Source organism: Lycorma delicatula, chromosome 2 (genome assembly GCF_047948215.1).
Source record: "Lycorma delicatula isolate Av1 chromosome 2, ASM4794821v1, whole genome shotgun sequence".
Taxonomy (NCBI): domain Eukaryota; kingdom Metazoa; phylum Arthropoda; class Insecta; order Hemiptera; family Fulgoridae; genus Lycorma; species Lycorma delicatula.
The window spans coordinates 191156277-191182348 of record NC_134456.1 but is presented as its reverse complement, the minus strand read 5'-3'; the positions used below and the strand labels follow the sequence as shown (position 1 = coordinate 191182348).

At 29.4% G+C, this 26072-nt stretch overlaps 1 long non-coding RNA gene across 1 annotated transcript in view; it reads left to right on the top strand.

Moving 5' to 3' along the window:
* LOC142320342 (uncharacterized) overlaps window positions 1-7416 on the top strand; it is a 74271-nt gene extending 66855 nt beyond the window's left edge. The window contains exon 3 of the long non-coding RNA XR_012755351.1: window positions 7221-7416. This is a non-coding gene — a long non-coding RNA (uncharacterized LOC142320342). The remainder of the gene's footprint in view (window positions 1-7220) is intronic.
* The last annotated feature ends 18656 nt before the right edge of the window (window positions 7417-26072 follow it).

Genomic DNA, 26072 nt, shown 5'->3' with positions numbered 1-26072 from the left:
ATTCGAATCGATGTCCCTTTCCCTTGTAAGATCCAAATATTTCATTAATTAAAATTTCATTTGGCTATAACTCTGGAACCAATGAAAATAAGTACCACTTATGATATATCGTTGAAAAGCTCTCAATACGGCTTAGTCCTGCAGTTAAGAAAAAGATTTAGGGATTTTATTTAACACTTTTGGTTCATTAGATTGCAATCAAAAGGGAAGGTGCACAACTAGGTGATACAACAGTCTTAAATCCAAAATTTCAACATATTACGGCTAATCGTTTTTAAGATATGCCAGATATATACGGAAAATGAAGTGAAAAAAAGAAATCTGATAGAAGGATACACGACAACGATTAGGATTAATCCAATAGATTTTTATTGTTTCTTTGGAATTATTCTTGAACATTACGTCAGTGAATCAATTCAATCTACGAATAAATTAATTTTATATGGTAAACTGATGTTCATTTTAATTAGAGGAACTTAAATTATTTGTAAATCCTTTCATTATGGCTTAAATCAGAAATATATAGTATTATAAATAATTAATGGTGTAATTAGTAATTAGTCTTTACTGATCGTGTTTCGTTTGTTAAACGTTTGAAAATTAATTTTCAAAGCTTCAGTGGTATTATTATTATTATTATTATTATTAATATTAAGCTTAACAATGTGTACTGAGATGAGAATAAATACATACATTCATTCTAAAATAAAAAAAATATACACACTGAGTTTAATTAAAATGATTAATTTAATTCTTTACAAGTCCATTTGGTCAAATTGTTTACTGCTGTTATATTTTCCGTATTTTATTTTTTAATCAAAAAAATAAAATTTTGCATCTGGGGATTAGTAACAATTCCCAGATGGAAAATTCCTTTTCCGGTCTTTCTTTGCACCTTGTACTGATCCTTCTAGCACTGTTTATTCTACCGCTCTCCTCTTGTAATAGATCCTATATAGTAGGGTTTCATATTCTGAGTTCTGTTTAAGTTTCTATTAACGTCATTTATTCTCCTTATAATTTTTTTATTTTACCCAGTCGGTCCATTTGATTTTCTCTAATTTCCAACGGTAACACTGCACGAGATGCTTCCTCAAGTCTAACTCTTACTACATAATAACTGTATCTTTACATTTAATACTTCTTTAGTCGATGCTACTCGGTTTTTGTTATATTTTTACTTTTGTTTACATCGTACCGAGATGTTGGTACATGTTCACTTGTTTTACTTGTTCAATTTTTCCTTCTTCTGTGTAAACATTGCAAGCTTATCGTTTCATATTCTCATTATTTTCGTTTTCTTAAATTAAATTTTTACAATCCTGTAATATAATGTCTTATAATACCGAAATCATTTGTTGACCAACCTGTACTTCATTCTGTAAAAAAACATTATGTTATCGGAAAACATTATAAAAGTTATTTTCTTCCTTCCTTTTACAACTTCTTTTATCATACCAAAATAAACATGTAATATAAACTGAAGGTTAAGCAGAACTTTACTTCTCTTCTTAGGTTGATAGATCTTAGTTGATAACGGCTGATTTGTGAATTTCCAACTCTTATAATTATGTTCTAATTCAGGTAAGTTCTTTAATTAATCTTCTCTCCTTCTTATATAGTCTGTAGCTTTTTAATATTTCATTACATTAAATCATTTTACTTATTAAATGCTTAGAATATACCATATAGCTGATGGGTTATATTGAGTAGAATCCTTTTGTAAAATTATAACTGTGTAGTTCCCTCCTAGTAAAGGGGAATGTTTGTGGAAAATTATGAAAAGTTATGAAAAGAGTATATTGTGACATATATAAATATATGTATACGTGTGTTTCGAATTTTAAAAGTCAGTTCTGAGGTGGCTTTGATTCTATGTTCCTGAAACGAAATAATTAAAAATCATCATCAGAGTAAAAGAGAGAAGTTCATTGGAACTTCTGCTGTTACTTATTTAGAAACCGTTTATATTAAGTCGATTCTTCAACAGAAACCTATTTCGATATTTCCTTAATGGTTAAAAAAATTCTTTGCTCCATTGAACTATATTGATAACTGATTGTTAGATACATTGTTTTGCTTTAAGCAAATGAAATTTTCGTTCCTCCTGGCTTATCGTTTAACAATTCCTTTTACAGTGAATTTATTTAAATCTGTAGTAACCTTATGACTTTTTTCCATCATTTGAACGACGATTTGAAATACATCACACAAGTGAAAATATAATGTATTTTATATTTTCATCTGAGAAGAAATTTAGATCTAATGAAATACATTAATTACTTACTGCATTAATTTTTTTTTCCAGGAAAATATGTTTGTATATTTACAATTCAAGAAACCGATCAGAGTGCTATTCATATTCCTGTTAAACTAGAACGAGGCGATTAATTGGTCAAAAAGGCCATAAAATTAAAAAGGCTTACTAAAAACTTTCTTCGGTCATTTATAGATTTCAAATTTAAATGAAATAAAATTTATAACATAATATTTAATGTTTATTACGTAATATTTAGAGTATAAAGTGTTCTAATATTAATTATGTTGCAAACTAATCTTCTGTTGAGCGTGTTAAATACGCCTCGTACATTCAAATAGTCTTAGCTCGGTCAGTTATCATTGTAGAGAATCCTACATTAACCCTTAACTGGCATGGTGGGGTCTTTTTTGAGCCACACAAATTTTTTCCATATATTTTCTTTACCAAACTATGGAAATACCTGGAGAGCCAGCTTCCTGGCTTACTAACCTAAAAAAAATACCCCGCCATGCTGGTTACATTACCTTTTTGCTAAAGTAACTATTACTTTTTAGGTGCTATTTCTTTGCTGATTTGTGAATTGATTGTCAAGTGAAAAGTTGGATGAAAGTTTATCCGATATTGACTTTACGTCTGATTTCTCTGATGCCATTCCGGAAGAGAGTCAGCATGAAACAGATTTAGAACAGTGCGTGGGTAACTGAGATCATATTCCTGAAACTGATGAAGAGAATTTCGTTGAACCTCAAGAAGATGTTTCATTAACTACTGATCTCGTGTACCTGAAAACGTTTTGCTTGGACGCAGAAACAAAAAAAAATTATCAAAAACAAAGTTCTATCATTCAAGTGATCTAAGATTGCTTTACCATCTGGTTGTGTGCGTGTCCATAATTTGATTAGCAAGGTGCCAGATTTGTTGGGCGATGCAAAAGTAAACAAGCCACGAACCATTGTTGATGGATGGAATATTTTTATAAATGATGAAATGATCCAGATAATCCTAGAATACACAAGTGAAAAAATAACAGAAATGGAGACAAAATATGGATAAAAAAATCTAGATTTCCAATATACCCAACTAACTGATAAAGTTGAAGAAGAGGTACTTTTGGTTTATCATACTTAGCTGGTATTAAAATCAAATAGTTTGTATTCAAATCATGAAAATTTGACAAGTTTATTTGCTAGTGATGGAACCGAAAGAGACATTTTTCGATCAGTTGTGACCAAAAAAAAATATTTCTGTTTTTACTAAATGCTTTACGTTTTGTTGATTCTTCCACAATAAATTAGCGCAAAGTTACAGACGCAGCTGCTACAATATCAAATATTTTTAACATATTTGTTTGATTCCCCAAAAAAACTACTCATGTGGACATTATACAACAGCAGTTGAAATGTTGTTTCCATTTCACGGTAACTGTCGATTCCGTGCATACATGCAAAACAAACCAGACAAATATGGTTTGAAAACTTATATTTTGGCTGATGTACGGAGCAGTTATTTTGTAAATGGTGTTTCCTATTGTAGAAAAAACACTGAAATTCCAAAAACCCTGTTAATTCCAACACAAACGGTACTGTCTTTGGCTGATCTGTTTGCTCAGTCTAATCGTAATGTTACAGTTTACAATTACTTCAGTTCTGTAGAACTGGCTAACGAACTTAAAAATAAGGGTTTCACGTATGTTGGCACCATGAAATAGAATGAAGAAATTCCTTGCAGTTTTCTGCCTCATAAAAAAAAAGAAAGCTATACACCAGTGAATTTGGTTTCTCAGAGAACAAACAATTGTATCCTACGTGCCAAACAAAATCGCACTACAATACTGAGTCAATCAATGCACCACGATAATCCATTCTCCAGAATTGAGAAGATAAAGAACCAGAAATAATACATTTTTACAATATGACCAAAGATGGAGTAGATAGTCTAGATCAAAAATGTGCCGTGTATTTGGTAGATCGTCGCACTAGATGGTGGCCTATGGCTATTTGGTATGCAATAATGAATATTGCACGAGTCAACTCCAGGGTTGTATTCAACGCTGCCAATCCAATTGGTTGTATGAAATCCGGTGAATTTCTCTTGGAAGACAACTCATAAACAGCCATTTGATTCTGCTATCTCAAAAATAGAACCTACCCCGAGAACTTCAATCACTAATATCAAAGAGTCTCGGAAGAGGTGAAGAGGCCACAGAGGCTCGCGAGCCTGAACAGGATCCAGGTCCTTCAAAAAGACATAGGTGATATTTGTATCCAAGAAATGCACCGCAAGATGTTAAAATGTTCAGGAAGTGTTTGCAAGGAGAATAGCACTAAGGAAATAATTTGAATAAACTGTAAAACCTGATGAGCAAAGATAATGAAAAAAAGGTTGCTACTTTCTATCAAAGTTATCATGTCAGATTTCAGCCTATTAATTGATATTGTTTTGTTTTTTTTTTTATAGTAGTCAAAGAACATGTTAAATTTTGCAAACATATACAAATAAAGGTAGGAATATATTTAGTTTTTTAAGAAAAGGTGTTTTCATAGGGTCTACAAAAAACTTCTAGTTTCAATTTCTTCTAAAACAATGTTAATTGTCAAAAATATTCTGATTTGTAAGATTTTAAAATAACATATTGTAAATAATGTATAAACAAATCCTGAAAATTAATCAATTCGGAAATTTTATAATGTTTGAATATTTACTATGGAATTTTACACAAATTTATTTCGAATTATAATTTACAATATACCGTCAACTCTTTATAAGGTTGGTTTTGAATTTAAAAACCATAAAAATTGCAATATAATTTGTGATTTTTAATAAATATTATGAGGTAGTATTTGTTTATAAAGATGTATATGTGTATTAAATATAAAGTAAAAACATTATTCTGCATTAACACGTAATAAAAACAATCATTAATATGCTTGTCTTTAAATGCATATACAGAGGGTGGCTTAAATCTTGTGCGTGTGACGAATTCTTGAAAGAAATTCAACACTATATACTTTGTTATGCCTTAAGTCATTAAATTATTAAAATATCTAATCTAAAAAGCATACAGTAGAAAATCAACCAAAAATGTATGTTAGATTTCATAAATATTCTGTTAGTACAGAAAAGAGAAATTCCAAATGCAAAATTGCGAAAAAGGAGAATGTAAAAGACTACAAAAATTAAAACTGATATATATTAGCGGTTTGCATACACATACATCTACACTAATTCATCTATTTAAATTTAATATCCTGGAAAAACAGGAGTTCGAATCTCTTTTCCAAATGTTTTAAGGTAATTTTACTAAAAAGATAATTAGTTTGGTACATAATATAGTTGTTACCGACCGACTTGCAATTAAGAATTTGTAACTCAACCCTTTGGGAAATGCGTAGCAAATATACTGAGACTAGCCGCAATCACTGAGACAAAATGTATTTATGCCTACCTGACTGTTAAATTTGCAGGGTCCATTTCTTAACTCTCGCGATTGTGTATAAAAAATTATGTACTCCGTACTATTTTTTGTGAAATTATCAACATTTACCATTTTGGGACATGTCCTTGTGTAGCGACAGAATTTTTTTTCAGGAAAAGTTCAAAATTAAACACCGTTATACTCCTTCACGTTTTTCGACTCGTAAATCGACTCGATATATGAATTTAATTAAAAAATTAAATTGAAAAAACGGAAAATACATTTTCCATCCTCCCGAGTGTCAAAGATATCGCTATTGTTTCTAAAAAACCTTAAATTTAGACTGGTATACGTTAATATTATTCCCTAAAATAATACCTTTTTGCATTTAAAAAAGACTAGATCTATAGTCAATTCAACTATTAAAATGAATTCTTATAGTTTATTTAAAAACTGGGTTGTATATATAACTCAATGAGGATTAGAATCATATTTTAGTCCTACTTCATTTTTTTTTTACGCACGTTAAGCGACTGTTATGAAAACCCAAACGGTATATATATTTTCATCAAACTGTACTATTATTAAAAAGTAATGAATGCTCGTATCTTTTACTTATTCTTACGTTAGTCTTCGCCATTGTAAAATTTAATACAAACTTTTTATTATATACGCATATTTTTTTACTATTACCCGTTAAAATATACTTGCGTTTGAATGAAAAATGATAAAAAAATTTATTAGTATACCAATTTTTCTGGGTGAGTGAAAGCTTGGGGTCAAAAAGTCCCAACCATAGCAGATTTGAGTCTTTTTCCACTATGCCAGTTAAGGGTTAAAATAAACTAGTTTAATTAAATAAGTTATTAATTTTGTAAAACTTAATTTTTGTGTAGGACCTTAGATATTTAATAAAATCTTTAAAAAAACCCGATTCGAAATATATCTCTTCGCATAAAAGTAAACTAACTTGTATTATAAAGAGTAAATAAAAGTAACCTTAAAGGAATTTAACTTTAGTAACGTAATTTAATGTAGTAATAATATTAAGGCGTTTAAAAAGTTTTCTTGATTTATTTTATATAAACCAATTGCTTTTAAAATATTTTAAAATATCACATTTTTTATTAATAATCCATTTTAGAAAATACGACTATTACTTCCTTCATCGGTAGACTAAGTATTTTATATCACTTCCTTGACGAAATCTGACAAATATTTCTTTTATTCCAGTTTTGCATGCTTATTTTATTAATTAATATTGTGAACTTTACAATGTTTCAAGGAAGAGAAATCCCAACTTAATTTTAAACTTTATTTCGTATATTAATTGCAGAAGAAGATTGGTCAACCGCCAAATTGCTTTTTTTTTGTCGTCATTTAACTGGTTTGATGCAGCTTTCCAAGATTCTCTATCTAGTGTCAGTCGTTTCATTTCCGTATACATCCTACATATTAATTGTTAAAATATTAAATTGCAATTGTAAAATATTAATATTATTAATATTAATTAATAGTAAATTAATTGTAAAATATTAATTGCAGAAGAAGATTGGTCAACCGCCAAATTGCGTTTTTTTTGTCGTCATTTAACTGGTTGATGCAGCTTTCCAAGATTCTCTATCTAGTGCCAGTCGCTTCATTTCCGTATACATCCTACATCCCTAACAATATGTTTTACGTATTCCAAACGTTGCCTACCTGCATAATTTTTTCGATCTACATGTTCCTCTAATATTAAAGCGGCTATTCAAATTATTTTAGATTACCTAAATACATGATATTTAATATAAATGTATTTATATTACATTAAAATTTAAACATAATTAATTGTAATACTAATTATCATTGTAATTTAAATGCTCACATTTAAATAACAACAGAGAAAATAAAAAATAAAGAAAACAATTAAAAAGTTGTTATTTATTTGATATTGCTTTCTTGAGAATATTTTCTGTTTGTCTGTGAGAAAATATTTACCATTCCTTGTACTGCATGATGTGAGTTGTAAGACAACCCAAAGATTCCAGAAACAAGTACTTCATTATCTAGTTGAAAGCCGAAAAAAACATTATTTCTTATCCTCAAAGTAACACATACAACTAGATGTGTGAGTTAGGCAACTACGTTTTGGTTAACTAGAATCATAAAGCAAATGGTGGTAGGAAGAAATAACGAAAGGTCCGATGATGTTAAAATCTAACATTTAGACCTTGAATTTAAAACTTTGTCTTAATCTGCTATTGTTTATTTGTAATATTTAAGCTTGCATTCCATTATGTTTAGCAGAAACTTCTTTAGTATAAACTGAAAAAATAGTGTTTAGGTGTAGACTACCCTTTTGTATTTATCTCTAATCACTGCCTGATTTAATATTGTAATAATGCTACGAATTCATACTAGAGATTATATGATGTGCGAGTAAGAAAGGATTGAGCTACTACAGTAACTTGGAAAATTTTTAATAAGAATGATTCAGGTGCATTTACACACATTTTATAATATTTTTAATTTTGAGATCTTAATTTCAGATTACACGTAGCTTAGCAAATGAATTTATTATTATTTTTTTTATTATTAAACATTTTACTTAAAAAATAAATATGTAAATTTTGGTATACAGATGAAAATTATATTTTATAAATTTGAAACAATAATTATAAGTTATCACTTCTTGGTTAAAACAAATTTTTTTCAGTAAATATTGTTATGAGCGATTTATTAATTTATACGATACTATATTCTACGTTTCTCTACCATATATTTTATAGAAAATAAAATTATACGACCTGTATGTGAAACATGCAAAAACCATTGCATATTTCGTAGTAGGTAATCAATAAATAAATTTAAAAAACGGTTATAGATGTGCTTTGAATTTAGTTTTTTAAAATTAACCTTTTTTCATTATCGAGAAAATAACTTTTATAGATATGATAAATAAATTAGTAGTGTTGTTATTTTAATATAAATTGACGCATTTATTGCATACGTAATTATATCATGTTATTTTAGCATAATCTTATTAATTATACGGAGGTTACTCAACGTGTAAATGTTTTCATATTATTCGAAAGAAATAGTGTACGGGCGGCAGGTGGAGACGGGTAACAAATTGTTTCTTTTGACCTGGCCAAAATGCTTACCCGCATCAGCAAGGCCGGCTTAAAAACCCCACCCGCTAAAATTATGGGCCAAATAGAAGAGACGCGAAAGGAAGAAGTCGAACGCTTGCATGTTGGTGTTTAATGAACAGTAATAGAAAGAGAAGGGAAAGATAAAGATAGAAAAGAGAAAGAGCCTTGGAAGTTAAGCTCCAACAACTTACGCACGCAATAAACATGAGTGAGCCATTCATTAATTGTGACGTCACAACGACATTTCACACGCCAAACAATGCACTTCATCATGCTTTCCGCTACTCGCGTGTTAGCTGCACGGTACTATACGATGCCTCGTACTGACTTTATGTATCGTCAAATAAATGAGTATTTAGGATTTCTATTGTCATTTTATTTTATTTTACGTCTAAAGATAGATTTAAACGGTTTTTTTTCAGTATTATGCGAATATATTTCTACGGATGTTTTTTTTCAGGGTTTCAAAAATAATGCTTGACTGCTCAACTGACAAATTCAACGATATTTCCTTTCCTTTTGATATTTGCGATGCATTGTTTTTTTTTCTCTTTCTTTTAAGTAGGTCTTTCAAATGTGCATTACTATATAATTTCTAAACAAAATTTATGAAAATAAAAACAATAAGTCATATAGAAGGCCACTAATAAGAATAGTCCGATAAAATCCCATTATACATTAATACGTATTATGGGATTTTATTACTGTCTGTGATGAAAACTGCAGAAGGTCGAATAAATTACACGAGAAAAAATAATATTAAATTAATTTGTTATTTTATGTGAAGTATTAAAGAGATTAGGTAAGTAAACCACACGTAATAAAAACGTAGGCAAACATTTCCATTTTAATCGTAATTCAGATACCAGGGAAAGTATAATCATAGGCCTAAATACTGTGCAAATTTAATGGAAGTACAGAGTGTATCAAAAGGAATGCCCCGATTTCAAACAGATCTTTATATTTCATAATAAAAAATGTTACATTACCAGACAAATTACATACTATCCAAAAATGTTTAAAATTTTACTTAACAAATCATACATGACCTACATGCTCTCCATCTTTTGCACGGATAACATCAAGACGAAAACTGAATTCTTACGCAACGCATTGCAGGCAGAACAACAGAAGTTATTGTAGCTGTGATCCTGGCTTTAGGATCAACTAAATCAACAGGTAATGGTGAAATATAATCACTCGGTGTCACTTATCCCCATAAGAAAAAGTCAAAGGTTAATATCTGGGATCTTTGGGATCAAGAGTGTAATGACAAGTCTTGGGCTCCGTACGCCCTATCCAGGTTTAAGTTGTTTCACTTATAAACCGACGAACTCGGTTATGCCAATGTGGCGGAGTCCTATCTTGTTAAAAAAATGAATTCTTCAGAGCCTTCATTTTTTTTTTTATCCTTTTTTTAACACCCCCGAAGTGACCGGTCCTCGCCGTTAAGCTTTAACACAATCACTTCAGGGTGTCGTGGCGGTCGTCTACCCCCCTGTCTTGCCATCTCCTAGGGCTTCCCATCGGGGTCCCACAAGCCTCATCAAGATGCAGTAGCCATCCCTTCTGGGCGGCCACTACACCCTTCAGCTAGTGGGCTGCCCATCCCATTTCCTACTCTAGGTTGCTGAACCCGCGTTCCACGGGTCCAGCAAACCTCCGCGTCCCCCCAAACACACCTGAGGGTCCCGAATCAGAGCCTTCATTTAATTGTAGAAAAAGACACTCCTGCAGCATCTAAAGATAAGATAGCTCTTTACGCTTAAAAAAAAGGAATTAAATCTTTGTGACCATATAAGCGACATCTTAACACACGACAAATAGTCAGTCATATGAGGGATCGTATGTTCTCGGCTAGCACGACTAATTTGGAACTTCGCTGAAAACCATCTTCAATTCGTTGTACAATTTTCTCTGAGGTGCATGGTCGCCCTGAACTCTTCCCCTTACATAAACTTCCAATTCTTCAAATTTTTTTATACTAGAAACAAATGTTCTTAGCCGATGGTGGATCGATCCTGAAGCGCAGTGTAAAGCACGCTGAACAGTTATTACGAACTCTGTATTGCTAAATTGGAAAACACATAAAGCCTTCTGTCGCATAGTTGTTTACGGTTGAGGTTAGCGTTTTTTTCAGCGCCGGTATTGCAATCTGGGTGCTAGTATTTGAAACTCTAAAACACGCACTTTCAAATGTAGTAAATTTCATTCACTGACCATGCTTGGTTGCATAGGTGCATAGTTTTGAAATCTGGTCATTCTTTTTGATATAAGCATTATTACAGACATCATAATTCAAAGAGAAATATATAAACAAAGAAATTAATGGGTTATTTCGAAAGAAGAAAAACGTGATACACTATCTTGGAAGATGTCCCTGACAAAGAGAAACTTAGATATTAGGATTCAATAAGAACTATATACTTTTGATGTTTTGTATAGATTTGATGTTTTTAATATGAATAGTTATGTATTAAAGCCAATTACCCATATAGATTTATATCTATATGGGTAAGTTACCTAAGTAATATGGGTTAGTTACGTCAACTTAACTAACTAAACTAAACCACATTAATTCAAATAAGGTACGTAAATTAACATTCATATAAGAAAGAAAGTCCCTTTCCAGATACGTATTGCAACACCAGCTCCTCAATTCTATTAAATGAAAAAGTAACAGAATAATAATATTGTCAAATCAGATTAACAGAAAGTATGTAAAACATCGGAAGCAACTGTACCCATCTGTATGCAGAATAACCATGACTGACTCACTTTACAGCTGGAGGAAAGTACAGCAACCGTTTTAGAAAAAATATTTTCTTCCAAACCATTAAGAAACTTCTTCGTAGATATGCGACGTGGTGCATGTATGGGACAGTTAAGCCCCTAAATGTTCGCTGTGGCATGTAAGAACCCGTTGGCGTTGGTGTGTTCGTTCTTGCTAGCCAAATGACTGATATTATTATTGTTAGTGCACATATAATCCCATCAAATTAAGGGGAAAAAGGATGTTAAAATATACTTTTCTATTAGATCGAAAAGGTTTGAGAACTGCTGATCCATTGTATTAATAGTAATACACATCTGTTCTACTACTAATTTTGTATTATAATACAAATGTTTTGTATTAAATTTGTTGTATTTTTATATTGTGTCTGTTTGCGTACCACCTTGAGAACCTCTGGATGCTACCAGTGATACGCGTACACAGTTTGAGAATTACTGTTCTAGTCTAAAGTGGACAATGAGATATTAGCAAAATTGAAACCGATTTTGATTTTTTCTTCATGAAATTGAATAGCTTTCTCAAGCTTACACGTTTTTAGTTTTTAATTTCAGATATTTTTTGTAAGTACAAAGGCGGTAAGAAAATGTTTTTATATTTAATGTATAGTTTTCTCATAAGCAAGTAGGAAAAGAAAATAAGATAGAACAACTTTTTCTTCGATTTAATTAAAGTCTAACTTTTTTATGAAAGTTTTTTTCTATTTACTCAATATGTAAAGTTGCAACATGAAGTTAAATTTTTTTAAATTATCTTCAACTCATTTTACAAAGAATTCAAATAATTGATTGGACAAATAGTAAACCATAAATTTAAAACAAGTTTTATAGGAACATTTTCTAAAGTTTTTACTGGGGTTTCTCTTCCGATCAAAGAAAATAGTGGATAGAAGGAAGCAGTTAAACTATTCAATTAGTTACTAATTATCTATTCTGAGTTACAAAAAATACGTAATACACGCTATGCTTTTTTTTTTTTTTTAATTCCTGCTTTCCATTTATATTTTGAGAAGCGGCATAAAATTTGCAACGACTAGCTAGGAAGTACAGGCAAATGAAAAAAACGGGTATTTTCCAGTTCTCAGAGGTCTCAGAGGCTTATAACCGGAAGAAAGGCGAACTAAACAATTTACGATGTACTTTTTGTCGTAAAATTTTTGTTCCATATAACACCGACTCCACACTGTGAGATTGTATTGTGTATGTACGCGCCTGTGCGTGCGTTGAATTCGTTAGTATGTTATGTGCACAGCCGTATTCTGCTAAAAGATAATTAAAAAATGGAATAGTCATTTTATTTTAATTTGATTTAATAATCATTTTGTCTATTATAACAGATTTTCAGTATATTTCTTGAATTATATTAATCAGGGTAGAGGCTCTTGAAAATAGAAAAATCTTAAAATAGAAAACACATAATAATCTTTAAGTGTATCAATTAATAACGTTTAGGAATTCAATTTATGTAAAAATGAGTATAAAATATTTAATTTAATGTACATATATAATAAAAAGAATTATTGAATAAAATGCATATTACATAGCCTATTAATCGTATTATTTTAATATAATCGCTTCACTCAATTAACAAGTATCACTTATATATTTAATAAGTATAATAATCCTTTTACAAATTTATAATTATGTAAAAACAAAATCTAATTAGTTTAAAGAAAAATAGATAGCTCTACTTATGCATTAACAGGGGCCCAAAATTTTTTCCCTCTTAAACTCATATTAATGACAATATTAATTTTAATAAAAATATTTTTTTTTTAGTTCAGTGATATTTTACTTATTTAAAAATCGATGTAAATTTCATTAGCTGTTTTATGTTGTTATTCTTCCATTTTCTCTTCCGTATAAACTTGAGGTCTATTTATTTAGCAGTTCAATTTAATACTAATAATACATTCATAAAAACATCAAATAATATTCTGAGAAATTCTAAAGGCCAAAAATGTGCAGAAGATATTTTTCAGGAAGATGGGATATTGCCATTCATTCGCAAATGTTAAAATAACCACGACATGAAATTTTACTTACCAGTATAATAATGGCGAAGTGTAATTTAAAATAATTCCATCCGACTAATAGATTGTAAGTTGGCAATTGGCTTGAAGGTTACAGCCATTATACATTTTGTTTATTATTGGTGCGAAGAATTCACATATTTTACGACCGTCAACTTAATATTAGTGCGGTCGACATAACTTGTTAAATAGAACTTTTAAAGCGAATGGCAAGGGACTTCTTTCTCAATCGACTGAGATGAGTAAAAAAGATGGTAAAGGTCTTATCTTTAAAGTAGATGAGAATCTGTTTACGCGACACAAAAACATCGCAGGTAGGATCCTTTCCAAGAAATTAATTTTCGATGGTTTGTGTAAGGACAAAACTAACTGATCATCGTAAAGCTTCTCACCGTTAGAAGAAACTCTTGGACATTAATAAAATAAAAACTAGCCCGGATCCAAAATTATGTTCGACTTTTAGCGATCATACCCGACAGATGGACTGGAAGCTGCCGGACACAAACAACTACAAGTGAGTCTTAGGTATAATTTTATGGAAATGCATATTACAGTATATTTTATGGACACATTACAGTGAAAGAATCTCGATATACATTAAGTGAAGAAGCAATAAGCACTGTAAAATAGCACGATATCATTTTTATCATATCTCATTAAGAAATATATCTGATATTCTGAAAATAATCCCAAAAATGTTTCTTTCAATGAATAGCCCAGACAAATTTCTTTGTTCGGATTTTGAAACAATAGGGTAATTTAAGAAAAAAAAAACGTGTAATGTTACATATATATATCATAATAAGATATCAATTCAAAATAGATAAGGTGACGATTTTGTATAAGTATAAAAATAAATATGTTGTACTCTACTCAAAAACAAAAAAAATACCAAAAAAGTTGACAACACAGTTGCAGGACGTTTCCGCCACGCAGATATTTTCTGATGCACGGCTCACACACACATAGACAAACAACTTAATTTAAAATATTTATCATTTTATTTAAATATAATATTTTTTTATTTATTTAATTCAATGATTCTAACTAAAGCGCGCGTGCATATCATATTTCATTCGCGCAGGTTAGCGGTACTAGCGGCCACTTTAAATATTTTTTATATATTTAATTCGCTCACCTGTGCCGTTGCAACATAGAAGACGAATTTGGCAGCTGTACTTCAGTGCTACACTAGCGCTGCTTATGGTGAGAGGGAGTACTAATGACACATTATACCCACTTAGCCACTAGTTTATTTAGAGTATTTTTTAGGATGGGGGTGCGATTTTGCAAAACATTTCTACCGGAAATATTATTTACTATTTTTTAAATGTTAACAAATGTGCCTAAGAAAAATAAGACTTTAATTAGGCGAAATCTTGAGATACTGAGGGTGACCGTGTTCTACAGCGACACCCCGTTTTAAGTTGAAAATTTATTGACGTCAATGCCCCATATATGAAAGTAATCTGCCCAAGTTTGGTCAAAATCAATCGAGTAGTTCTGAAGATATAAGGTGGTTTAGGGTGAGACACCTAACAACGAACATACACACACATACGTACATCTCGAAAACTTCCATCCGGTTTTTTGGGTTTCTTAGATGTCAAAACGTAAAGGTCCGATAAAAACCGCATATGTCCCAATTGAACCGATTACCATACTTTCCCTTCTATATATCTGCTATAGTGCTGTGCGGGAAAGTAAAGTGGAATAAGTATTAGCGGTAGAAGAATGTTAAAACTAAGGTGTGCAGATGTTTTGGTACTATTTGCTTCATTTCGAGAAGAAATGAAGTTAGAAGAAATGTTGAATGGAATGGAAAAAGACCTGGGCAGTTGTTTAATAATAACTAATGAAAAAAGATTGTCCTTCAAATAAATGGAATTAAGACCAATTGAAACTGCTAAGAAATAAACTACATTGGGTAAACGAAACAATCTAATTAGGGCAACTGGTGAGCTTTGAGGAAAATGCAAGAATGGAAACCCAAACAAGGATACCAGCTGCTCGGAAAAAAATATTAATACATAATTATACACACATATACAAATATAATACACGGAAAGGAAAATTATTAGACTACAGGTACAGGTTATTATTAGACTAAAGGTAAATTTATTAGGTAAATTATTAGAAGGTGTTACTTGCGTAACACCTTCTCACCTACACTTTACAAACTTGGACGTTGCCTAACGAATTCATACAAATTATGAGAGTTATCCAGTGATCAATAGAAAGAAGCATCTTTGGTATAACAATAATGACGTAATTAAATATGAAAGGGTAAGGCAAAGGTAGTGGCAGATGTAGTTCAAATAATTAAGAAATTGAAGTGGAAATAGATCGGCCACCTGGCAAGGACGGAAGAAAGGAGATGGACAAAGTAATTTACGTTTCGGAAACCTTTCTTTGGGAAAATGAAAAGAGCTAGACAGAAGAAACGGTGAGAAGTTGATTTAAAGGAGGCTGCATGGATAAACTGGTGTAGATTGGAACTAGACAGAGAAGCATGAAATATTGGGCGATGGACCTACACTCAATAATGGGCCTGGTTTTAAATGCGAAAGATAAACAAATGAAACTTTCTTAAATGAATAAATTGTTTAACAGGAAGCATAAATGTTACTTAGTATTTCTTATGTTTCTGTAAATAAGTTCATTTACACACACACACATATATATATATATATATATACACGCGCACACACAAACACACACACACATACACATACATACACACACGCACACATAGTAATAATGTTATATATATCATAATAAGATATCAATTCAAATAGTTGAAGTGACGATTTTGTAGCAAGTATCTACTCAATAACAAAAAAAATACCAAAAAAAAATTGACAACACAGTTTCAGGACTTGTGTGTGTGTGTGTTTATATATATATATATATATATATATACACACACAAATAAAAAAGGCTTATTTATTTACCCTACTTTTCAGCTTATGTATAAAAATCTGGATTTAAATAGACGAAGTAAAGAAGATCTAAATAGTTGAAATAAATAGACGTATTAAAGTGAAACAACAATATATTTACTAGAAGTAATTTATAGGCAAAACTAGAAGTTTTTATAGGCAATTTGTAAGAAAGAGCCATCGTAAATGTATAATGCAAAATGTAAAGATGAATATTGTTGTACTCGATATTTGAAAGGTCAGGCATGAAAATAATATTGTCATTTCAATAAGAAAATGAAGACTTTAAAAGATCTTTTGAACACTTGGTTCTCGTGCAGGGAAAAATTAACGAAGAATGACCGAAAAATACCTAGAGAAAAACTATCTATGCACTCACGCATAAAAACTATTTCAGAAGACTAATGAATGTCAGCACTCCGGAAAACATGAGTGAAAGTGGACTGAAGTGTAGATTGAGAGAGATGATCAACTAGTTGCAAACTCTTGTAAATTTGAAGAAATCTTATCAGGTTATGTAGAATAGTCACTTATATATGTAACAAATAAATACATACGCACAGACGTATACAGTATGTAGTAAAACACTATATATTCAATAACAGACAATACGGATCATAAAACGTTCAGTGATAAGTGATACGTTATTTAACAGGAAGACAATAAAATTCATGAAATTGTACAAAAACGTTACAATGATATTTCCTTCGGCTATGAACCATTAATTAGACAGCCGGATAAGCGGGTAGAGGCGCACGCTGTGAGAGTATTTTAACAACCTCACTGATTTGAATAAAAATTAATTTATAAACAAAACGGACTATAGTTAAAAAAACGGATTATATATAACAAAAAATTATGTATAATATTATACAGAAAATACTAATACGACAATTCAGAACCGGTAAAGGTTTTGAAAAGGTATATTTTTTTGTTTCGGAAAGGTATTCAAAAACAAGTAGGTTGTACCCTACTTACTTTACCAGTCCGTAATAAATTATTCCAAAACTTCCATCAAGAGAAGAAAAAATAAAACATTTATTATGAAAGGAAGGAAATCATATTGTCTCTGACATCAGAATTAATAGATCAGAAAAAAATTCCAGATTTTCAGAAAAAAAAAATTAACATTTTTGGTAAATTAACATAATAAATATTAGTGCCGTTCATTCATTAGTGCCGAAAATACTGTCGGAAATTTTCAAAAATTCTTTCTGGAAAAGGTTGATTAGGAATGAATATAAAGATATTTTCCTAATTAATGATATAAAGAAAAAATTCATAGACCAAAACTTTAAAAAATTATAAAATTTTTAAAAAGAAAACTGGAAAAAATAATAAAAAGCATGCTACATTTGATAACTTTATGAATAATCAACAATTTATGAATATTAAGGCTCAAGAATATGAATAATCAAGGCTTTATTCATAATCAACAAGAAAATATTAGACAAAATCATCAAAAATTTAGATTTTATTTCAATTTCATTCTAACCTTTAGCCTTTCTTGCAATATGATGTGAAACGTATAATGAAAACCCGTATGAAATTTTAAGCCTAAAAAAAATAAACTAAAGACTAATCGAGTTATGTATACCATTAACCTGAAAATGTCCTTAATGTCCTCTTCATTTATAAAGCTCAACAAAAAACAAAAAAACATGGCTATTTCCTTTCCTGGATTTAGGAGAATTCCATATCAATCAAGTTGTCATTTCCTTTTAAAATCAGAAATAAATCCAAAATGTCATTGTCAAAACGAGGCAAACATCAAAACTGATCACTACCTCATAACAATCAAGATGATAATCATTCCCCAAAACAAAGTTAACAAAAAATCAATCAAAAGAATCAGATTCGACATTGAAAATTTAAAGAAATAATCTAAAAACTAATTCCAACTTCTAATAAAAAATATTAAATCCAAATAGTTTGATAAACATTTAAAATTTAACCAACAGAAATATCCAAATATCTTCTCTCTAAAAATAGAGAGAGAAAACACAGATGAGAAGACACACATGCAAAGAATCTATAAATAAGATATTGAAAGCCTGAAGAAAATGGTTCTTCTTAAAAGACAAATGAAAACTGTGAAACAAAGACAAATGAGATGAAAGACAAATGATATACAAGTAAAATTTACTTGTATATCAATCCTCAAACAGACATCCTAAATTATTAGAACAACTAAAAGAGAATACGAGAAGAATCAACTTTAAAAAATCAAAGAGGACTTCATGAGAAAGAAGACCAGGGATTTCTACAAAAGATTCATGGGAAAACTTACTCAACCACCCAGCCTTTGCTTCTCAGATAAAGATCGAAAATTAGGCTTTAACCTCAAAAAAAAATTGCAAGATATTCTGAAAAACTATTAAAATGTCAAAAACCAGATGAAAAATTCCAATCCAAAATCCATCATCGCGATCCGAAAACTCCCAAAAACCTACTCAAATAAACGAAATCATCCAGAGATTAGATAATAAGCAAGGTAGCAGGTGAAGACTTGGTTGTGGCAGTCTTATAGAAAGAATCAGGAAAACAACCTAACAAACAAAAAACTTAAAATTGACTATTTTAATAGTACAAGTACAATTCTTTCGGATTCCTTTAGAGTTTGTATTCAAAAATTTTGGTGACGAATTGATTAAAAAATTTCAGTTGTGAAATTGCACGAGTTAATAAAGAAACTGACGGGAATAAATTAATTAATTCTATATTTTTATTACTGTTAGGAATCGGATAACTAAGTTTAAAATTCATCATCAAATAAATAATTTGGTAAGTATTAAAGATTTTCAGTGAATCAATTAAGAATTAATGTAAAATTTACATTTTCATACGTACTAATTAATTTACTAATTGATCTTCAAATTTATTTTAAATAATTTTGATCATATTTTCAAATAATTTTAATCGAATAACATCTTTTTTTTAATTTGTTATAACTAATTGTACTGATTCATAAATTCTTTTCGGAACCATGAATAATAATGCTCCTGTGTAACGATTTATACGCAGGAGTTTAGAAATATTTAAAACGAAAACAGTTTTATTAATAAGTATAAAGAATTATATTTTTCTTTGCAGTTTGGGAAGAACGAATATCATCTATCATTTTGGTATTTTTATTTTCATCCACTCAATTAAAACAAAATCTTTAGTAGCTAATTTTTGAAAATTTATATTCATCCGTTGCAGTGTCACACTTACAAAACTTTCAAATACAATTACCTCTTTTTTTGTAGAAAAAATAAAAAAAATATTTTAATTTTTTGCTATTTTAGTGATCTCTTATACTGTTTGATTTTCTTCTAATTCAACCCATGTTGTTCCATACGAACAAAAAAAAGAAAACCAGGTGATTTAAAAAAAAAATAGAATTATATTATTATTTTATTAGCATAGATTAAAATAAACATATCTTTAAACTAAAATTGTTGACTTATTTGTATAATAAAAAGGTTATATTTCCTCTGACAATAAGGTAACAATATTGAAAGGGATTCATCGGCTAGCAGAAGTCAAATAAAAGCTAACGCATTAGTATAAATAAATTCACTTTGAAATCTTTATATGCAAGACAGTGATATACGTTCTAACATCGACATATATTTTACTTATACTAACAAAAGAATGTATATAAGGTATTATCTTACTGAACAGCGGCTCAAAATGAGCTGAACAATAAGAAAAAAATCTTTTACATACGACTTCTGGAATAAAAAAGATATATTGACTGTATAAATTATAGTATATTTTCATCTGTACAATACCGGGTTTTTTTATACTTTAATAAAACCTTTTTCTTTTTTTATAAAATCATTACATGAAGGGTTAATCTATTCTGTAGATAAATAACTACTTAATATATCTAATTATATTCAGTAATATTAAAAAATGTTGTTATTTCCGGTTAAGATGTTTTGGCGTATTGATATGTATAAAGTAAAAGTAATTTTACTTTTGAATATATAATTCTAATGCCTATACCGCTGATGTGACCGTTATTTGGAAAAGATTCAGATTTCCATGTGTGTTTATTATATTTTACAGAATGTGGAATGCGGTTGTAATTAGTTACAATTTATTATAACGTTGCTATCTTATATATACGACCATTTGTACTTTTAGGGTTTTTTATTACTTTTTTTAAAATAAATCATACAATTTAAGGTTTTTTCACTTTTTCATTAATGATTTTGATTTACATGGTTTATACATTTTACTTTAAATCCAAATCGTTTAAATAGATTTTTAGAAAACATTTCTTTGATATCTGTATATCTACATTACTCAAATTTAGACAATGATTGGGAGAAATAAATGTGGGTCAGGTTTATCTGAATCAAATTTATTAATTTGTACTTTCGCACTAACGCGTTTTCTACATTCAATATTTGTACTTATCGTTTCTCTGAAAATTCTTAAGACTGTTTAACAATACATTGGGTTCGCAAATGCTTCATTTGGAAGATAACTTAATGTTGACTACAGCCAGTGTTGATAGAACAATTGACTAATCCATTTTCCAAAAAGAAAAAACAATTTTAGTGATTTAACCTTACAAAGTTAATCACTAGAGCCTATTTTAAAAAAAGGCCTTTTTTGGCTGTATAATATAATGGAGAAAGATGAGAAATACCCTCCAAATTATGAAAGCTCTTTCCAAAACGATTATCAAAAAGTTACTCCATTAAGTACTACCAAAAATGAAATTTTAGCAGCATACAATAATTTATTCAAGGATTAAATTTGTTTTCCTATCATACAATAATAAACTTAGATTTATACAATATATAATATTTATAAACTTACATTTATGGAAGATATAATTCCTCAACGGGTAAAAAATACTTTTTTGTAATGATCTAAAAGGTATGCGCTAAACACAACTCCCCACAACCTCTCAAAAAGGGTTCATTTTTCTATGTCCCACACGAGTGCCTAGCAAACTTATTTTTGTCAACAAAAAAAAAACAGTCTAGTCGTAATAATTTGGTCATAGCTAATCTTTGTTTAAATAAAAGATGAATCTTATTAAGAGGAGAGTGGGTATGTGTATCACAAAATACTTAAAATAAATTCAAATATTTTGATAATAAATATTTAAAGTAAGTTCTAGGTTTGAAAACCACGTTCTATGTTCGCTTATATTTATTGATTAGCTTTATTACATTAAATAATAATTATATATAAATATATGTACTAGAATGCCCCGTCACAGCTTCGTCCGCTCTATATGGTTATTTGTGTTTCCCGTCATTTTTTTCTTTTTTTTTAAGTTTTTTACTCAAGTAACCGGAGGCAGGTGCAGCCAGTTCCGCCGCACATACAGTAAACGTGGCTGTGTTGTTTGATCCGCCTCTCTGTACACCATCGCCCCGTTAAGAAATCGAAATTCACAAAACCGGCAATGATTTTTAGATATTTGTCTGAAGGGTATTTGCAAGCCCAAATCATTGAATATGTCGTTGAGTCAGAAATGGGGAAAATTTTCAGTCATTCAAAATCTTTTTTTACCTTTCAAGGTCGAATATCTCGAAGTTCGGTTTTAGATATTCACATGAAGATTTCACACACCAAAAATCAAGTATGCCTTCATTTGTTGCAGAGAAATTAAAAAAAAAATGGTCCATTTTAACCCTTTAAACTCGGGATTTCAACAAAAAAAAAATATACAGCTCGAGCTACGACACCCCTAACAAAAACAGCAGCCTTTTACTGTTTTTCACAGCTAATTTCAAAACTGGTTTAACAGTACCTCTTACATAATTGCACGACATTGATACATTAAAAAAGGCAGTCCCGGGACTGGCCGACAAAAGTGAAAACTTCAAATAATGAATACCGATTAGTGGTTTATAATTATATTTGATTATATTACTATTTCTAACTTGTGCTAATTTTATTAAAACATATATTTAAATGATTGTATAATGAATTGAAAAATATTAACAACAAAATTTAAATTAATTTTATTTATTAAATATTGGTAACAATAACAAAATATTACTCACTTTACAATATAATCGCTTTTTTATTCAGTATTCTTCACAAATATTATAATATGTTACACTTACATTGAATTTAAACAATTATTATTATTATTTTATTATTATTATTATTATTATGAGTACCTATTGAAATATTTCATATAAACAAACATTTGACATATAATAAAAAACATTTCAGTGTATATATGTATGCAAGCACAACCAAGAAGCAACGTGGTACGGTTAATTATAATTCAGTCTATCTTTACCGTATACTAATCTATCCGTATACGCGTGTACGCGTGTATGGGCATGTATATTGAAACAGAGAAAGAGAACGATGAGAGGGAGAAATATTGTGAATCACCGGCAGTTTTTTTTTCCCACCTACCATCCACTGCTACTACATATTATACTATACACGCATATATGCGTATATATATTCTCGCACTATGCCTTTTTTCTTTCATATATATATGCTTAGCGTCTTGCTTTACGTTACAGATTTTGATTACGAGTCAGTGATTTTTTTCCCATGTTCCCATGTAATTCGTATGTACAAAAAATTCTGACACAATTCGCCTAAAGAAGTTTTCACTTCAAAAAAATTAAATTAAGCAAATGCTCCTACCTATCTTTCAGTTTGAAATGAATACTTAAGAGGCGTTCTGTAGACCACTTTTGAAATTAAATATGAAAATATTAAATGGCCGTCATTTTAGTTACTGTTGTAGTCCGAACGTTTTAAGAAAAATATTTTGAAAATCTTTTAAAATGATTTTTCACAACCCTAACCTTTAAATTAAACATTTTTGAGTTGCTCCACATTCATGGGGGCTACATGGGTGCTTATCGTGTGGTGGTTCTATATAGAAAAAAGTAGATAGATCATTTTGAGGTAGAAGCAACTGCTACATTTCAGTTTTCTATGTTTAACGTTTGAAAAGATTTAAGAGCTGTTATACTTTATGAACATCTTTACATGCGAAGTAATTATTCTATGTTGCGTAAAATTTTAAGAATAGAAAAGGAGAATTAATAAATTATTTAAAAAACGGTAATATTTCATTATTGAAAATATTTAATTTCATCTACTGTAATAGATATTGACAAAAGAATTTGAAAGATACTTTTTAAAGCATCTGGAATAAAAAAAAATTGCAATCATAACATTATCAATAAACGTTTCGCTTACCCGTAATGAATTAAATATACTAATGACCTGAAATTCAAATAAAAGTTTATTCTTACATTACATTAAAGAAATTTGAGTTTAAGTACATATACTTTCAAAACAATATTACACTTATTAAATGCAATATAAAAAAAAATCTATAAAGCGTTCTTTTAGAGTAAATAAAGTAGCAATTTTACTTTATTCAAAAATGTGTTAATTTGCTCTTTTAGAATAGCAATTGAAATATGGCGGTAACGTAATTATATTTCTTTTACATGAATAAATAACATTTAATACAGTTTATATTTAATTATTTACTTTAAAAAATGGAAAAAATAAATCCTTAGTCAAAACTGTAATGCTTTTACAAAATGTTAAAATGTATATGTATATATATATATATATATATATATATATATATATATAATTGTTTGATATTTTTGAATTCTAACAAAAAGAATGGAATAAGCAATATTAATATTGAAATAACTGTTTACACATTAAAACATTTTAAAGCAAATTGAAAAAATTAAATAATTGTTTAAGATATTATCAAAAAGAAATAATTTTTCTAATTTTTTACACTATAACTTAAAAACAAGCTATCCGTTTGATGAAACTAAAGTTGGAAATTGTGATTATAAAAGAATGATAGGCATATGCAAAGTGGGATTGATAGGTATATCCAAAATATGTCAGGACGACGCTCTTCTCTTAATAAGACTGATACATTCGCCCAAGTTTCCCACAAATTCTCTTACCATATCTAACTTCAGTTGGACAATTCACTCAGGTCATTACTTGACAAAGAACACCTGCATTTTAGTACACTTTACTGTTAAAAAATTAACGTATTTCAATTATTAAAATTTTTAAAATTAGCGCCAAATTAAGAGCTAATATATTTTTGGTAGGGTTTTTATATTTGGCACAATTAAGACAAAATTTAACAAAGAATAGAAAATACTTTTTAATGTAATTTTTATTTTAAAGTTTTTTAAATATAATTTTACTTTATTCTAAACAAAAATTTTTCTATTTCAGAAAAATGACTTTATTTTTCATATTGGGTTCTATGAAAATAGTATTCAACATTAGTTTTCATCCTATTTTTATAAATCAAACATTTTATATTGTTTGGAAAATATATTTTAAAAGCATTGAAATATTTTGATTTGTGTAACGTTTCATAATCCGGTTCTCTGTTAAAAATTATTCTTTATGTTTCTTTCATCCGTATTAGTTGTTTTCTTATATTTTGAATAAACTACTTTGACCCGTAAGAACTCACAAGTGCAGTTAGTACGGTAGCTAAAGTAAAAAGAGCTTGTCACAAAAATTATTGTAAAAATTGACTGATAAATGAAGATACCATGTCTTTCTCAATCAATAGTCTACAGAACCAGCATTGATCATATGATTACTCAGACAAAATTGTACAAGTCAAAATTAATAACTACAAACTTAACACATAACGACTAATAATCGTTAAACGACTAGATTAATGGTTTCAGAAAGCAGTACTGGTTATTATTAATTTTTACCCATAATTATTTAGATAACTGTCATGAAACTATTCAATAAACTAAGATATTTGGGCATAGATTTCTCAAATTTATTTATTACTTAGTGACTCTGGGTGAGAAAAATATTATTTCTTATCAATATTACAGATTAAAATAGTATTTCCTGTTATGAATTTCCTTTACTTTACTTACTGTAAATTTCATGAGGTACTAGAAACCCAGTTAAAGTGGATTTCAATGAGATTAGTGTTTAATTTAAGCCAGTCTTGGGGTAAGCAGCTTAACTTATTACATGTAGGGTTGAATATTACTTGCATTTTGGTTGACTTGCTACCTGCTTTTTGGTTGGTTAGTTGGACATACCATTATATACTGTCTGGGAATCAGTGAAAAGAATTACAACCTTTCCTTGCATAGCATGCATCTGACCTTGTTCTTGAGAATAGAGCCTTTTTTGTTTTTGGGAGTTATTTGTCTCGAGAAAGATCGCCTACCAAGTTATTTGGTAACCTAGTCGCCTAGTTGTTTGGTTATTGCACTAAATAGACACGGAATTTTTTTGAATAGACAAGGAAATCTGTGACAAACTCATGACCAACTTCTTTATCAATAAATCTATATATATAAAAATGTTAAGTTCGTTTGTGTACGGCTTCAAAAACTCAAACTGTTCTGCACCGATTGAGCTCAAATTTTAGCACGATATATAACCCGCATCAAAGATTGTATTCATCTATTTTAATAAATCTATCTATCTATTTTTAATTTGGAAATGTAAACAAAGGAAAACCAA